Source organism: Acomys minous (genome assembly GCF_964271855.1).
Source record: "Acomys minous genome assembly, chromosome: 4".
NCBI classification, from domain to species: domain Eukaryota; kingdom Metazoa; phylum Chordata; class Mammalia; order Rodentia; family Muridae; genus Acomys; species Acomys minous.
In genome coordinates this window covers 43,284,251-43,298,216 of record NC_140486.1, presented here as the reverse complement: position 1 = coordinate 43,298,216, position 13,966 = coordinate 43,284,251, and the positions used below count along the sequence as shown (strand labels likewise).

Here is a 13,966-nt window from a genome sequence, read left to right as displayed (position 1 = left end):
TAAAAAGTTTCCTTTTAGTGCTACCAGAAAAAGCAAAAGGGTTTCCACACTTCCAAATATCTTCAGAATGGGGTATCTAGCTAATGATGTCCTGGGGAATTCAAGCTATATCATCCACTTTCCATTCCTTGGAATAAGCATCCTTTCCTCTACATGACCCAGACCCAACATCACTCCTGCCATACCCTAAAGACTGAACATCCATTCTTTTATCATTGAGAACTCTTTTGTCCAGGTTTTTGTTTTGTTTTGGTTTTTGGTCACATTTGCCATTGTGCACTTAACTTTGTCACTTCCTGATTAATATGTTTCTCCAGAGGGTCTTGCCATTCTACACTTGTGGTAACTATCTTCATGCCTGGCACACAGTAAATGCCCCATAAATATCCATTGAGTAAATAAATAATAAAAAAAAAACTGACCACACCATCCACCCACACAATTGGCCAAGGTTTCTTGAGCAATAAAACTTGAGATGCTGAGGAATATGCCATTACATACCAGAGATTAGATTGGTTGCCATAGGGATGAGTGTAAGAAATAGCACCGGGAGGCTCTTAGTTTCCAAAGAAACAGAAAAATGTGCTGAAATGAATTATTTCCTGAGTGTGAGTGTAAGAGGGCATGAAAACGTCCTAATCAGAAGAATCCCTCTGTTGATTATGGTTTTGTTCAGTTCCTAAGTCTTATCCCTTAAAGGCAATGTTATTAACCAATTTGATTTTTTTTTTTTTTTGCGATTTCCTAAATGCTATTACTGGATTTCAAGCACTAACCATTGCGTCTGGAGTACATTTAATACAGTATCACATGCTAGGTGCTGTATGTATTACGCTACCAGGTACACACTAAGCAAGAGTCAGGCACTTAGTACCTTCCACAAGTCACCTGTTGTAGGGTCTTTTAAAGGACAAAACCACATGGCCAGCCACTGTATTTCCCATCTAGCTTTGCTAGCTGACAAAAACTACAACTTCCAGCATTCCAGGAAGTTACCTGGTCCTTGGGCAGGTGGGGTTTACAGGTTGAGTTTGGCTCTTACACTAACCCATCAACCTCTCAGCTGCCAGCCCCACCCGCTCCCGCCCCCATCCTTAAGGTGCATATCTCATCAGAACATCTATTTCTTGACAATAAACTTTTTAAAACTTTGTGCTACTAGAGAGTAATTAGGGACACCCAAAATCTTAAAGGCAATAGAGAGATTACAAATTTTGCAAACAGATGGCCATTGTAAACCCTGATGTGTAGGGCAGTGCTGGAAGCTTCTCTGCCCCTTGAAAATTATGTACCAAATATTTGCTGGATGAGTGGACACACATCAAGAAAATTAGCCAGCTGAAATATTGCTGCAGGGGGATTTGAAAGATAAACTAATTCCTCACTGAGCAAGAGGAAAAAGCCCTGAAAAACAGTGTCCTTTTCACCGCCTCTGACTGAAGCCATGGGCCTAAGATGAGCCAGGAGGGGAGAATTTCACAAATGTAACCATGGCCGTCCCAAAGCAACACAGCTCAGGACTCGGATCCAGCTGAGTTTCTCCAATGGAGGAGGGACAGCAACAGATTGGCACGTTGCTCCAATTAACGCTCCTGAGCAAATAAACTAATGGTGTCTTTGTTTTTAACCTAACAAATTATAGATTGATTACAGGTCATTAGTGACCATGAATACACAAAATTGTTTGCATTTCACTTGGATGTCTGAATTATAGTCTTGTCTTCGCACTAGCTCAGTCAAGCTTTCAAAGGGAAAAGCCCCTTATCTTCCCTCAAGCAAAACTTCAACTAACAATTAGCCGCAGGGATTGGACCATGATGCACATGGCCTCCATTATTTTGGTTCATTGTTGTTCCGCCTGCTGCAGAATTAGACACTCCCTTTGTAGTGGAGACATATTCTTTCTGCCAAAAGACAGTGCAATAGTTCAAAAGGCTCTTAAGTCAGTTCTCAATGCCTGATAATGCATTGGCGAGGGGGACACTACTGCAGACCGTCGTGAACTCACAACACAATGGGTGAGTAGATAAAAGCAGCAAGCAGGTTGGGAATTATCAGAAACGTGAAAGTGACAAGAAGAGAATAGAGTATGTGCACATACACATGCACCCCCAACACACACACATATGTTAGCTGGGTAATCAGGTCCAGTGAGGGACCTGGATTATCCATTACTAAGATCCAAGGTTCTTAAAAAAAAAAAAAAAAGAAGAAATTGGATAATTGCCAAGCTTTGGTGCTGAGCTGTACAGAGAAATGATTAACAGAGACTCACAACCTCTGAATGTTTGAGCACCTTTTAGTTTAGCAATTGCCATTTGGGGCAAAAAAAAAAAATCCATGATGCATCTCATGAAAATTTATTTTGCTTTAAAAAGGGAGGGGGGTAGGGAGTGTCATGAGTAAGTACTAACATTCTCAGTTTACCAAACTGAGTTTGGGGTTTAGGGGAGTTTCTACAAAACAAGTGAGGGCACCTCTTACATCTCTGCAATCATGTTCACTGCTTATGCTGGGTTAGCTTTGGAACAAACTACTCAATCCCTCACTCCATGTGCACAGCGGCAAGAGGAGGTGGAGCTCTGTGCTGTTTAGACACCTTTAAATCAGGACAACTGGGTCTTAGCTTACAGCCTGGCTGGCCTGCAACTCACAAGGATCCTTTTGCCTTTGCCTCCAGAGTGCTGGGAATAAAGGTGGCATACCACCATGCCCAGCCCTTGCTCACCTTTAAATAATGCCTTATGAAAGGGTTAGGTTGTGAATGACACAGTAGTGGTGGAAAATATAACCCCTAAACCCAAATTTACCATTTTCCAGATCCTAATCTACTTCTTGGAGATTTTATGTAAGTTTAACTCCCCCAGGCCTTGGTTTCTCCATGTGGAAAGTACACCCAACAAAAGTGTCACATCATAAGGGGAAGACTATACTTCAGTGGGTAAAAGACCCATGGGAAGTGATTTGTGCACCAAACGGCACCCAAGTGCTTAATAACCATTAACGACTCCATGGTTCAAGTGGCACTTACTAAATCAGAAAGGTCGCTGCCAGTCTCATCACACCAATCTCCTGCCACAGTTTCTTGCTTTGGAAATTCAGAGACAACCATATATGGCTCCACGCCCCAAGTGTTAAATAATTTCATGTTGGAAATTCAAGACAATCTGAACTGAAGTCTAATGGATTCTATTTTTAGAGATAGGTGAATCTGTGAAAATGACACATTTTTGTGACTCAAAACACTTTCTATTTCTCAGGTATTCATTCATTAAGCTATTTAAAATGTTTCAATAGTTTCCAACCCCCTTTGGTGTTTTGTAAAGGCGACAGGGACACAGGCACCCACCCTCGCCATGTTTCTCTTAAAAGCTCTTAAAACACCAACTCTCAACTATTTCTCTTGCAGGTTTTGTGCTTCACTTTGACATACTAGGATAAGATATCTCTCTCCTGTCTCCTCTTCTCTCCTCTCTCTCTCTCTCTCTCTCTCTCTCTCTCTCTCTCTCTCTCTCTCTCTCTCTCTCTCCTTCAATTCCCCCTGCCCATAGTAGATGAGCATAAAAGTTGGAAATTCATCCAACTCTTTCCCATTCTACCTCATTAAAGCAACATTGAAGGTGTTATTGTTGCTTGGAATGAAAGAAGATAAATTGGCATTACAATGCCATTTTTAAAACAGATGAAAGGAGAAAATGTGAACTTTCTATATTCAGGGGAAAACTAAACTGAACATCACATCACACACACACACACACACACACACACACACACACACACACACACACACACCCAGGCATTACCTAAAGGTATACCCCAGTTTCTTACCATCTTATTAAAAAAATCTATGTCTGTGTACCTGCTTGTCTGCATTTACCACATGAATGGAGGTACCCTTGGAGGCAGGAAGGGACATCGGGTCCCCTGGCACTGGAGTTAAAGGAGGTTGAGAACTGCCTGATGTGGGTGGTGGGAACAGACCTAAGCCTGTGCAAGAATAGCAAATGCTCTTAAACACTTAGCTACCCATCTCTTCAGTATCTCCATCTTAAGCTTAAGAAGCACACTAAGAAATATCTTTGGGGAACTAAGTATAGTTGAATGGGAAATCACCTGCTTTGCATGGACAAGGATCTGAGTTTGAGCCTCAATACTGCCAAAGGCAAAGATAAGGAATCATTTTCTAAAGTTGCATACCTCCCTCGGGAGCCTGGGACATTTTGTGTCCATACTTGGACAGAGAGTATACACCTACATATACAGATATGCATAAACAAGCATACATATGCTCAGCTGCATAGTATTTTTTACCTTTATTTTGCCTTTGGCCATTTTTAAGTTGTATTTTCCCTATGACAAATATTCCTTTGAGGGCTTTCCCTTTCTTCTTTGTTTAAAGGTGGCTTTTATCCTGAACATTTTACACTTATTTTGTGGTATAAACTCAGTGTTCATCTTGACCTTTGTTACAAACTCTACCTAAGAGGAGAATTTCTGGTGTTTTTTTTTTTCTTAAATCAAAATACAACTGTTTTCACTTAAAATTTATTCCAGGATGCAAAACTACATCCTGTAACGCTAAGCACCTTTGCCATAAACAATTTGAAGAAATGAATAAAAATGTCATCTGAACAAATCAAAAGAAATTGTTCAAGGTTGTGAGATGGCTTCCAAAATTTACTATCAGTGTTTAGTTAAATTTTTTTTCTACACAGTAATTTCTATTTTCACTTAAGTATAACCTGCATGTTTACACTGTTCATCATTCATTATATGCAATGTAAGAGGCCTATTTTGTCTCTTCATGTGTCTCCAGACCCCCAGCCCTTGTTCTTTGTTCAACCAATAAAATATCTGTCTTGTTCACTAGCCTGTTCGACCTACCTTTCTATCATCATCAACAAAGCAGACTGCGATCTTGTCTATTTTATTTACCTGGCACTCATTCTCTTGGCAATTTAAAAGGTATTAAATTTATCAACTCCATGTACATTTGATCAAAATAGTACTTAATTATTAAACCATAAGCCAAAGTATGTTTCACATACAAGTTTTTAAAAAATATACTCATTCTCACAGAACAATCATTAAGCAATTAAAACTATTAACTCAGTGCTTCCATGTTGCTATTTGGTCAAGAGTACCAGGCATAAATGATAATACCTTTGCTTCTATAGGTGCTTTCATCTGGGTAATTCATGCTTCATTATTGTGCCACTATTCTCTCCTTTGGGGTCTCTCTTGGCTCCTGTGATAAATATAGGGTCCAGATGCAGGCTTCAGGAGGGGAAGCTGATGATTCAGGTTTTGGTAACATACAGCTGCATTTACATACTTCAGACCCCACCCAGTCTCTTTGGTGATTGTTCCTGACACAGCAAGTTGCAACAAATAGCTTAGATTTTCACAGAATTCCAACCCAAAGGATTATATTCATTACTTAAGGAGGATCAAATCATCACTAGCCTGAACTGATACTGGCTCAAAGATTAAAGATGTGGAAGTAACTTATTTATTGTCTGTTCTGTCTTGCAGCAATTAATAGTATATACTTTAGGACTTATAGACAATCCGTCTAATATTAATGAACATGAAGTCCAACATAACTCAACAAATACTATAAAGGTGTCCTGGGGGCCATTGTTGGCTTATTATATTCTCTTGTCACATGTGTGGCACTCACAGCAACCTTATGAAATTGTGAAATTAGGGACTATATTATCTTTGCTTTATAACAAGGACATATAACAAAGACATAGAAAAGTTCAATAGTTTGCCCTAGGATATAAAACTAGTGACTTAGTCAACTGAAATATATTTTTAGCATAGTACCAAACTCTAGGGATTACAAGGACGAAAGCTTTTTTTTTTCAAGGGAAAACAAATCTTTATCTACTGGTAATAATGTAAATTAGTATAGCCATTCAAAACAAAACAGAAGTGAAAATAGAACTGCCATATAATTTAACTATACCAGTTCTGGATATACACCTAAGGGAGTTGAAGACAGATAAAGAGAGCTGCACATCCATGTTTATTGTATATATGGAACCAGCCTTAATGCCTAACAATCAGTGGATAAAGTAAACATGGTACCTAATCACTCTCTCTAATCATAACATGAATATCAGGGAAATGGATGGAATTTTACTACATCATGTTAAGCAAAATAAGTCAGATTTGAAAGACAAATGTTACATACTTTTCTCTCATATGCAGGATATAGATTTTAATACATGTGTTGCACACATTTAACATGAAAGTACAATGGAAATTGAGAGATGGAAATGCTATGTCATGAGGGGAAGGAACAAAGAGAGAGACTGAGGGATAAATATGAGAATAATAGATGATATACACATGTGATAATACCATAATGAAACAATTACTTTATACATGGTTTTCATTTGTGTTAAAAACATTACTATAACAATGCAGATGTTAATAAGTTTTCCTCTATGCTGTGCTTTTCATTCATTTTCTTTTTTCTTTTTTTTCTCCTTTATTAATTTATTCTTGTTACATCTCAATGGTTATCCCATCTCTTGTATCCTCCCATTCTTCCCTCCCTCCCATTTTCCCCTTATTCCCCTCCCCTATGACTGTTTCTGAGGGGGATTACCTCCCCCTGTATATACTCATAGGGTATCAAGTCTCTTCTTGGTAACCTGCTGACAAGGACGAAAGCTTATATGGTACACTGTGAATTATATTTGTGACCATTTAAGTCTTCTCGAAATACTGTGGACAACAGAACAATTTCACATTTACTGTTTATCCCATGGCAGGAACAAAACTGTCCAAGATGCATCTGCTGTCTGACTTAATCCTTAAAACAGATACCCATGGGTTAGATATTTGGGTGTGATACACGGCCACAAAGGAGAACTGAGTCCATTGCCTTCTTTATACGTTTAGAATTTACCAAAGAAAGTTTAGTTCTTTGAGACTTATATCACTGGCTAGGAACATGGCCTTTGAGACCCTTTGATCTGGCAAGCAGACAACAAGGAGTTTAGCTGATGCACAAAAAGCCGAATCCTCACTCATATTTAGAGGGTAAGGCAAACTGACATCATAGAATGAGACAGAACGGTGGCCACTAGAAGCTAAGCGGAAAGAGAGTAAAGATAGAAGGGAAAGGTGATTAACTGTTTGAAGAGAGGTGGTGAAGGCAGTATCACAAGGCCACCAAGCCAAGAGGAAGTAAGGTGAAGGTGCACAAAGTTGCTTTCTCCAAGGAATCTGCTGTAAAGGACAATGAGGGCCGCCATCTTGCACAGAGATTCAGCACAAAGGAGAATTCTTTCCCCAGGCTGAGATTTCCTCTAGTTGGGAATCCAAGTATTATCCAGTATTTTAACCTGGGAAAAACTATGCCGAGAATTAGAATCCATAGCCTCAACAAGTATTCTACTACAAAGTAGGCCCGCAGTCAGAGATGAATTGATTGACACCACTAGTTCTGTTTCCTTGTTGTGAAAATAAGTAAAAACAGCAGCAGCAGCAACAGCAACAACATTTCATGTGTTGTTCACTGTTGTAAGAGTTTCACAGTCTGAAGAAATATAAAACTCTTATGCAAGTATCCATATCAGATATCACTCTCTTGTATCTAACTTCTTCAGTGGCCCAGCTTGGTCCTTTCGTAGTCACTAGTTTAGGCAAGTTGGTTTACTGAACAGCCTAATCTGGAAGGCAGGAGGCTAAAAATGTCATCAGTACCCAAACATCTGTGGAACAAAGTGCTAAGTTGTTTTCATGGTTCAAAGAGTTTATTTCCCAAAGGCCCAAGTTCTGTGCACACTTCACAGAAGCAGAGATCAGTTCTTGGCAGTATGAAGTGGACAGAGGTATCCTCCTGGGAAAGTAATACCAAACCACCATGTCAACGTTCAGGGTACAGACACCCTTAGGAGCGCAACAAGGAGCTTCAGCATATTTTGTCAAAGGTGCCTTTGCATTCCTATCCAGACTTTGAAGTAGAATGTTATTGTCTCTTGCTAAACTACACAAGAAAGCATCATTTCTCTTGCAAGTAGATTAGGAAAAAGGGGAAGGACCTAGTGAGAACATCTTTCTGCAAAGATAAAAGAGAAATTCCATCTGGAGTTCACTTTGAAGAAACGGAGCAAAGATGAGATGTAATACTATTCACTGATTTTTACACCTTATTCCAGTGACTCATCCTAGAACTGCAAGAGCAAAGAGAAAAATTTAAAGAAGCAATTTTCCTAGTAATGTCACATACATCTTAGGCCATGGCTTAAGTTCAAGTGATCTACGGATTAAAATGGCTTTGTGATGTGATATCATCAGCCTGTTCTCCCTATTCTGGTTCTTTTCTTAAAATATTTTGTAGGTCACCAAGAGCGGGTAAAACTAAAGCAAAGATCATGCTATTTTTAGCATGCAGTTCCCTTGGAGCTATAACTGGAAACGCATATTTTTTTTTGAACGTACTAGTTGTAGAGATAGAAATCTGTTTGATCAATTGGTCATAACTCAGCTCTAGGTCACCTTACCAAGGTCACTTTTCAGAAAGTCAATAACAGAGTGCCCGGAGGTTGCTTGTGTCATGAAACCAAGGAAGAACACCAAAGCTTCTCAGACAAACAGCATAAAAGCCAAGTCATCTCATGTGTGGATGGCAATTTCCTGTCCACATTACTCTGTTACAAACAGCCATATTGCAGTATACTATTCTGTAGCAGCTGCCCCTCTGTAGACCTCTCATGTAGGTCCGGTTGTCACTAATCCACTGATTAAACATTTTAAGACTGGCTTTGACAAAACATGCCAGAAATTCCTTCAGGGTAATTAAAACTACCTTCTGTGTCAATAAACAAAGCCCATGAGATCTCTCTTGTGCAGAAGGGTTGGCTCTGGCCCACTGGCTCTAGGACATTTTTTTTTTTCTCAGATGGGTTTTCCATCACTGCAATTGATTTTCACTGACTCATCTAAACCCCACCCACTCCACTATGAGAAGACCAGCTGATGTCAGAGAGATCATCTTACATCTCATGTTCCAAGCAAGAGGCAAGGAGTAAATGAGGACTAAACCTAAGGCCAAGCTCACTGTTAATCCCTTTACCTAGCCCTTCAGGTAAAAAGCCTGAGAAGGATTATTGCTGCAAGTCACTACTGCTCCCCAGTGCCAACCCTTTCCTCATTTGGGGAATTATTGTGTCATCAAAGCAAAAGAACGAACTCAGGTGAACATCTGCTGCTTTGATACCTAGAGGCTCATCTTCCAGACTTTGCATGCACTCTATGAACTGTTATTCCGGACAATGAAATCTTATTGTTTTTATTATTTAAATAACGTGGATACTTTTTTGTAACTGCCATATTATAGAAATATGGAGAGAAACTGCTTAATATTTCATCAGCTTGAAATAGTCATCATTAATAGTTTGATAGTCATCTTTTTATAGAATAATATACACATATAAGCTTATATAAGAGGAACCCTATTGTACACTGATTTTTTATCATGGATATAGATACCCTTAATTTTCCTTAAAATATGAGGATTTTGTTTATAAATAGGACATTTTGCTTATCATAACCAATATTAACAACTTTTTTTATTTTTCCTTGTGAACATCACAGTATACTGACTCATAAACATGAGTGAAGTTTCATGGTCAATAAATACTTGCGGAATGGTTCAAAAATAGAATGACAGAATAAACAGAAATGAATGTGTAAAGTGGCAACAAGCCAGAAGAAAGACTGAGTCCTTATGAAAAGTACATAGTGCATCATTTGACAACTTCCCTGTGTCCTTCAACTCTAGCTGGGGTAAGACGCCCTGACTTCAGCATCTTTACAGGAATCCGCATGTGTGAAGAACACATGTAACTCTCCTTTGAGCCAAGCAACTGCCATCTTGGGGAGGTCAGCTTGGCCCCTTTGCAAAAAGGAGTATCCCATGAGGGGTTGTGGACTGTTTGTGCCCCTTTAAGGAGGCGTGGGAAGTATCACCAGGCCCTCACCTGAATACCCAGACTCTCCCTATCAATTCTGCTTGAACTGCGTGTGGCCTGTGGGAGGGGCTAGAATATATAGGTAGTAGAAGAAAGACTAGGGGAAGGAGATCCTTCTAGGCCACTAGGGGGAAGCCTCCATTCCTGCTGGGTAAAAGCTTCCCAGGAGCCGCAGGCCACTGTGGGGACAGCCACACTCTCATCAGTAACCTCTCACCTTTGCTCTGTAAGGAAGCCCAGTAAACTCACTGGGTCCCTAGAGTGAACTTTGACAGAATTATGTCTGTTTGTCACTGGGTCCTTAGGAGAGGGAGTTGATGTGACTTGTGTTCCGCCCCCCTGCTCGCCCTTGCCCCCTCCCCCGCCCTCCAACCAAAGGAATTTTAGCAACACCATGCAACCAATTTCTGTTCTCACTGCAGTGGAGCCATCCATCTACTTTCAAATGAAATAAAGTTAAAACAAAAACAAAACAAAAAAACCTTTTCTAAGCATCCGCACACCAAGGACTATCTTATCTTCCATGCATTAAAGTAAAAAGCAAAGGTGAAATCATTGGCTTCCCCCAAAAGGTCCATCTGATTATCAGGGAGAAAATACGCAGCATCTACCTTTCCCTGGCTGGCTGAACTTGAACCGCAGTTTTCACATTTGTGAAGTGGGAAGAATAGCTATGCCCCATAGAATTAATTGTGTTTATCTTAGGGCATTCAGGGAATTAAACACTTTGGTGAGAAACTGTGGGTTGGAGACAGAGCTTGTGAATGAAGGGGTACGCACAAAGGCAGAGCATGCAAGTAGCCCGGAGTAGCAGGACCCAGCATAAGCCACCGTAGGTGGTTTGAAGATGAGTTCACACTGAGATGAGTGGACAGACAGAGCATTAACATTCATAAGCACAGGGGAAAACTGAGAGCAGAGTAACCTTCTTAAAGGGCAAACAAAAGAAAAAATGTTTTGCCTTTTCAGCATGTGCCAATGTCTAGATCAAAACGACCCCTGTGAGGGACTCAGAGGCAACCTGACTGTGAAGTTACTGGGGGAAAAAATAGGACCTGGTTTGCACAGAGGGCTCAAACCCAAGTTTCTAAGACTTACGGGAAAGAACTCTGATCAGAAAATTTCCATTTCATGTTGTGCTGAGGTAGCTCTTTGACTGACTAAACTTGTTGGCAGAAGAAACACAAGGTGACAATCAGATTGCTTTTGTATTTTTCCCCCACAGCACAGAGTTCAGGTCCTACCGAGTTCTTAGCATTGTTTTCATCTCTGACTTTGCACCGGGTCAGGAGATGGGATTAAAAGTTAGCCACTGTCAGGTATGTTATATGCCATCCCATAGCCCTAGGGGAGTCCTTCCTGACTAAATCACAGTTTTACTTTTAAACTAGCATGGTTGAGGAATTCCCAGCAGCATGTTCCCACAGATGGATGCCACCTTTATCCCTCCCTGCCTTCAAGACAGAGGAGGGTGATGATGTTGGTGGATTTAATATTATGAAAGGGTGATTTTAATACCACATTACCAAATCTCTATCGAAACTCATTGTTTCTAAAAGATGACTTAACATTTGTGATCCTCTAAGGAAGCATTAGTTTTCCTATCCACTTCCATACTTAGTTAATACCTCAACCAACTATCTGCCTGTCTATCCATCCATCCATCCACCCACCCATCCTTCCATCTATCCATCTATCCATCTATCCATCCATTCACCCATCTGTAAATTTAATGAACTAAGCATGTAGATTGTGTACTTTATATCATTGTTAGCACTTCATTACGTGTTTTAATTTTAAAAGGCCTTAAAGAACTTGGTTTCCTGACTTCAAGACTCCAAGGTAATGCCCCAAATATCCAAGTCAAATGAACCAGAACCCCCAGCTGACTTCCAACTGTAAAAACCAAAGTTAGCCCAAGTGCAAACAGCCAGCAGGCTTTGAAAAAAGACTCAGAACCACTCAAAATACAGCAGCAGTTGTTAATTTATTCATATATCTCTAATTATTCAGATTTACACTATTTTTTCATTTATACCAAATTACAGTGTCGATTTTTGGAGAAAACTAGTGATGTCTGGAAGTCTCAAGACAGTGAAAAGTAGAATTTCCCTTTCTCAGCTTTGTCAGGTTCAAATTACATTCAACTATATATTCATTGTATTAACCAGAAAAATAAAAAGCACAGCTTTTAGAAATGTCAAGTTTGTGCCCCAAGAGAGGTTAGCTCATTAAACAACCACACTGGTTGTCATACTGGGTCAATAATTCTTTGAAGTTACCTACTTACCAGTTTGAGGAAAATTAACATTTCTGGGTCACCAGGTTCCATATACTCATCTACAAATGATGCCCGGGAACCATGAAAGTAATTTTATTTAACATAAATGGGCAACTGCATCCTGGGGAACAAGCTGCTCACCCGTGCACTTAATGGTTTAGAATTGAGGCCTCCTCTTTGCTCAGAAAGGGTAAAAGAACCAGAGCTCTGAGAGAGAAGGGGCCAAAAGGATTGGATTAAAAATCAGTGATTACATGTTTATGGCCTTTTAAAAAAACTCTCATCCCATATAAGTTCCCTGAGGTGAACTTAAAGACCTTAAAACTCTGTGGGAATGAGAAGTTGAGGCAAACTGTGGCCAGAACAGAGGTAGGGTGGGCCATAGAGGTTGCAAAAAAATTCACTGGTACAACTATCTTAGAAAGCAAGTTATAAATACCATCTAGAAACATAGTTGTGTGTCATGGAGCCCAGTGCATGTTTAGAAGCTTGTTATAAAAGACAACCTTTTACTTAAAGACAGCCTAGTGTTTATCACACAATTATAATAAAGATTTGAACTTAAGGGAGTAGTAAAGTTATGATTCTACTACAGGATGTTATAGAATAACCCTCCTCAACTAATGGTACTAGTTTTACATGTCAAACACACACACACACACACACACACACACACACACACACACACACACATATATACATACACACATGGAGAGAGAGAGAGAGAGAATGAGGATAACTGAAAGGAAATATAAAACTATCGATAGTAATTAGTCTGGAGCTAAAGGTAAACTTGCTTTTCTTTTAAGTTTTTCTCTACATACTGAACACTCATTGGTATGCATGTACTTAGTCCTCTCTTAATACCAGTGCTTTTCTATACAGTACTAGTCTTACTAGAACATATCCATTGCCACATACTATGTATGTATGTATGTATGTATGTATGTATGTATGTATGTTTTGGTCCTTGTCAGGAAAAACTCACTGACTGCTGTTATAGAATATACATATACTTGTAAAAAATAAAAATTATACCAAATTTTCACACAATTAAGTTATTCATAAGGAACTATGACATCTAAAGTATATGTCCAAGAGGTTTATACAATACAAAAACCACTGTAGCATACTTAAATTTGTCCTGGGAAAACATGCTTTTGGTTTAGACATAAAAGTTGCATGTCTTCTCATATGTGAATGCTAGACTAACTTATTTACCCATTTACATTACAGGAAATTATATTACATTACACATCCATACTTCAGGAAAGCAAAAGAGAAATTATTAGGGGAGGGGAGGAAAACAAAAGAAGACACAGGAACAAATATTAGCAAGACAAAGTGATAAATAAATGGAAAAGGGCATAAAGAAACCCATTGTTTTGTACACTAACACAGGACTTACTTTTAAAAGTGTTAATAATGGGCCAGTGTCTTGATCTGTAAACAAAGCTATTCTAGGAGGTGACTGCCCAGCACAGGCACATTTCTGCTTCTCTTCTGGAGTGCATTTATTAGTAGTGTTTGTTCTCAACTCCCTTGATGTCTATTTCAGTACATATCAGGGTAAATGGAAAAAGAATGGTGTAAAAAGGAAGAAAATGCTTGTTTCAAATGAAATGTAAGTTTTAAGTTAAATGTTTCCGAAAGGTGAAACACAGAACCGCAGAGTTAAGTGCAGTAGGAC

The 13,966-nt window shown here is 39.3% G+C and overlaps 1 protein-coding gene across 12 annotated transcripts in view; it reads right to left on the bottom strand.

The window, feature by feature from the left end:
* The window catches only part of PPP2R2B (protein phosphatase 2 regulatory subunit Bbeta), a 405,554-nt gene that overhangs the window by 221,126 nt on the left and 170,462 nt on the right, over positions 1-13,966 (bottom strand). The gene's annotated exons all lie outside the window — the stretch shown is intronic.